At 39.8% G+C, this 4,256-nt stretch overlaps 1 pseudogene; it reads left to right on the plus strand.

Moving 5' to 3' along the window:
- The first annotated feature begins 1,754 nt into the window (after positions 1 to 1,754).
- Positions 1,755 to 2,952, plus strand: LOC100945122 (annotated as a pseudogene).
- Positions 2,953 to 4,256: the final 1,304 nt, after the last annotated feature.

Consider the following 4,256-nt stretch of genomic DNA (forward strand, 5'->3'; position numbering starts at 1 on the left):
AGTACTGGCACAAAAATAGAGAGGTAGGTGTATGGAACAGAATAGAGAACAAAGAGATGAACTCAGCCACTTACCATCATTTGATCTTTGGTAAGCTTATCAAAAACATAAACTGGGGGAAAGATTCCCTATTTAACAAATGGTGCTGGGTGAATTGGCTGGCAACTTATAGAAGACTGAAACTGCACCCACACCTTTAACCATTAAAAATTGACTGTCAGTGGATAAAAGTTTTAAACTTAAGACATGACACTATGAAGATACTTGGAAAGAGTACAGGGGAAACACTTGAAATTGGAGAATATTTTATGAGGAGGACACCCCAGGCAATTGAAGCAACACCAAAAATATATTATGGGATCTGATCAAACTAAAAAGCTTCTGCACAGCCAAGAACACAGTCAGTAAAGGAAGCAGAAAGCCATCAAAGTGGGAGAAGATATTTGCAAGTTATGTTTCTGACAAAGGTCTGGTAACTAGAATCCACAGAGAACTCGTACTTATTAATAAGAAAACAACAAGTGATCCCATTTTATTGTAGGCCTGAGACTTGAACAGAAGCTTCTCTGAAGAAGACAGGTGCACAGGCTACAGACACAAGAAAAAATGTTCATCATCTTTAATCATCAGAGAAATGAAAATCAAACCACTTTGTGATACCAACTAACTCCAGTAAGAGTAGCCAGCATAACAAAATCCCAAAACTATGGATGTTGGTGTGGATGTGGAGAAAAGGGAACACTTCTGCATTGCTGGTGGGAATGCAAGCTAATACTTTCCTTTCAGAAAGAAGTTTGGAGAACACTTAGGGAACTAAAAGTAGACCTGCCATTTGATCCTGCATTTCCTCCACTGAGTAAATATCCAGAAGACCAAAAATCACTTTACAACAAACATATTGGCACCAGAATGTTTTATTGCAGCCCAATTCATAATTTCCAAGTCATAGAAGAAGCCCAAGTGCCCATCGACCCATGAATGGATTAATTAATTGTGGTATATATATATACCAGGGAATATTATGCAGCCTTAAAAAAGATGGAGATTTACCTCTTACATGTTCACATGGATGGAGCTGGATCATATTCTTCTTAGTAAAGTATCTCAAGAATGTAAGAAAAAGTAACTAATGTACTCAGTACTATTATGAAATCAATATATAATCACCCACATTTTCATATGAAAGATAAAAGACAACAATAGTCCAGGATGAAGGAGGAAAGAGGAGCAGGAGGGGATGGGAGGGGAGAGGTTTCATGGAGAGGGTAATCAGTGGGACCTCACCTATGGTGCACATTGCAAGGGTACATGTTAAATCTATTAAGAGTAGAGTATAAATGTCTTAAAACAATAATTAAGTGACATAAGCAAGAAAAGAGTGACTAATTCTCACAGTAATTGGATTTAATTTTGACCAAAGTACATTACTTCAACATTAATTTTTAATTCAACTTGTTAATACATTGTTTAGGATATTGCATCTTCATTTATAAGTGAAATATGTTTGTAATTTCCCCTTTATAATAATATATTTTCTCCAATTTTAATATCAGGTGTATCCAGATTAAGTAAAATGATTTTGATGTATTGAAAATGGTTGGGAGGACATTGCCATGGCTGATGACCTCTCTTCCACATCATCTGGCACGGAATCAAGTCCCCAGTCTCCCCTGACACCAGATAGTAAAAGGAATCCTGAAAGCATTAAGAAGTTTTGGGGGAACATTTGAAGAACTCAGTCAGGAAATTTCAACACTGATGCACTGGGGATGGCGGAGTTTTGACGAGGTGGGCTCCAGGCAACTGCAGAACCAAGACTGTCTAGAACCAGAGACACCAAGGGACAGAAAAGTGGTGCCAATGCCCCCTTTGTCCAGTGGAGCACAGAGCATGTGTGCGTGTGGCTGGAGGACTTTGGCCTGGCTCAGTACGTGATCTTTGCCAGGCAGTGGGTATTTTCTGGCCACACATTATTGATAGCTACCCCTCAGGACATGGAAAAGGAGCTAAGAACTAAGCACCCTCTTCACAGGAAGAAGCTGATTTTAGCAGTGAAAGCCATCAGTGCCAAGCAGGAGGAGAGGTCTGCACTGCTAGACCACATTTGGGTGACATGGTGGCTTGATGATATTGGCTTACCCCAATCCAAAGACTAATTTCATGAATCCAGAGTTGATGGGCGAGTGCGACAATACCTAACTGTGAATGATTTATTCTTCTTAAAAGTTACCAGCCAACTACATCATCTCAGCGTCAAATGTGCCATTCACATGCTCACATGCTTCATGTCAACAAGGCAGCACCCACTGCCTGCATAGGTGGCCAGCTGATAAGAGTAACTTTTCTCCTTCAGAAGTTGTGCAGTAGTACAACCACAGCGTGATGGACTGGCTGCGTTCAGTGGACCTGGCAGAGTATGCACCCAGCCTTTGAGGGAGTGGAGTCCACGGAGGTCTCATTACCCTGGAGCCGTGCTTCACTGGGGACACCCTGGCTATGCTGCTCAATATCCCACCACAGATGACTCTCCTCAGGTGCCACCTGACCACCAAATTCAATGCCCTGATTGGTCCTGAGGCGCAACAAGAAAAGCGAGACAAAATGACCTCACCAACTTACGCCCCACTGACTACCACAGCCAAAGTCCGGCCAAGGAAACTCGGATTTTCACATTTTGGAAACATAAGAAATGTGATGAAGTGACAGACTACATTTGCCCAATGGAGCCCAGTGACACTGTCAGTGACAGTCACAAAGTCTACAGTGGCTATTGGGGCCTCAGCCCTCTTGATGACCCTGAACTGGATGGGCAGGACCAGATGGCACCTTCAGAAGGCACCATGACGCAGATAGGGCTCCTCTCCCATCCACTGCCTTCAGACCATGCTGAGCCAGGACCAGCTGCTGAATGATTCCCATGTGGCTGCTCCCAAAGCGGATGACTGGAGATGAGTCATCTCTTGTCATTCACATATATGTGGCCAAAGGAAGTCTTTTTTCAGTATTTCTTCTTTTTCTATTGTTTATAAGATTTGGCATGTTCTGTTTTTTGAAATTATTTTTTACTTTTATTTATAAATATTAGTTGTCTATTTTTTGAGACTTTGGAAATAAGTAATAATAAGAAGTTACCTGATGACTCCATACCGAACCTCAGAGCCAAAGCATTCTATAATAGACATACCCTTATCTGACAATGTGAATGTTACTTGCTTTGCATTATTATTATTGCTTAATATTTCAATGCAGCAATCATCTGATTTCTTTTCTGAATGTATATATCTTTATTTGTTCTTTACGAGGTTTTTGTTTCTGGTCCTTATCTTAAACATTGTTATTATTATTAAATTTTAAGCTTTTTTAAATCTGTGAAGGCAAAAAGTGGAAACCTAAAAAACACATGCACATGTAAAAAAAAGAATAAAATAAAAATAAGTAAGTGAGGTGAAGGCTACTTTATTTATTTTATTAAATCATAGCTGTGTACATTAATGCAGTCATGGGGTACAGTGTGCTGGTTTTATATACAATTTGAAATATTTTCACCTAACTGATTAACATAGCCTTCATGACATTTTCTTAGCTATTGTGTTAAGACATTTACATTCTACATTTAGAATGATTCACATGTACCCTTGTAAGATGGAACATAGGTATGGTCCCATCGATCATCCTCCCTCCACTCATCCTCCCCCCTCCCTGTCCCTCCCTCTTCCCCATATTCTTGGGTTCTAATTGGGCTATAGCTTTCATATGAAAACTATAAATTAGTTTCATAGTAGGGCTGTGTACATTGGATACTTTTTCTTCCATTCCTGAGATACTTTGCTAAGAATATATTCCAGCTCCATCCATGTAAACATGAAGGAGGTAAAGTCTCCATCTTTCTTTAAGGCTGAATAATATTCCATGGTATACATATACCACAATTTATTGATCCATTCATGGATCGATGGGCACTTGGGCTTCTTCCATGATTTAGCAATTGTGAATTGTGCTGCAATAAACATTCTGGTACAAATATCTTTGTTGTAATGTGATTTTTGGTCTTCTGGATATATACCTAGTAGAAGAATTATAAGATCAAGTGGCAGGTCTATTTTTAGTTCTCTAAGTGTTCTCCAAACATCTTCCCAAAAGAGACGTATTAGTTTGCATTCCCACCAGCAGTGTAGAAGTGTTCCCTTTTCTCCACATCCATGCCAGCATCTCTGGTTTTGGGATTTTGTGATGTGGGCTAATCTTACTGGAGTTAG

The sequence above is a fragment of the Otolemur garnettii genome, unplaced genomic scaffold (assembly GCF_000181295.1).
Source record: "Otolemur garnettii isolate 467f Iridium unplaced genomic scaffold, OtoGar3 scaffold00264, whole genome shotgun sequence".
Classification (NCBI taxonomy): domain Eukaryota; kingdom Metazoa; phylum Chordata; class Mammalia; order Primates; family Galagidae; genus Otolemur; species Otolemur garnettii.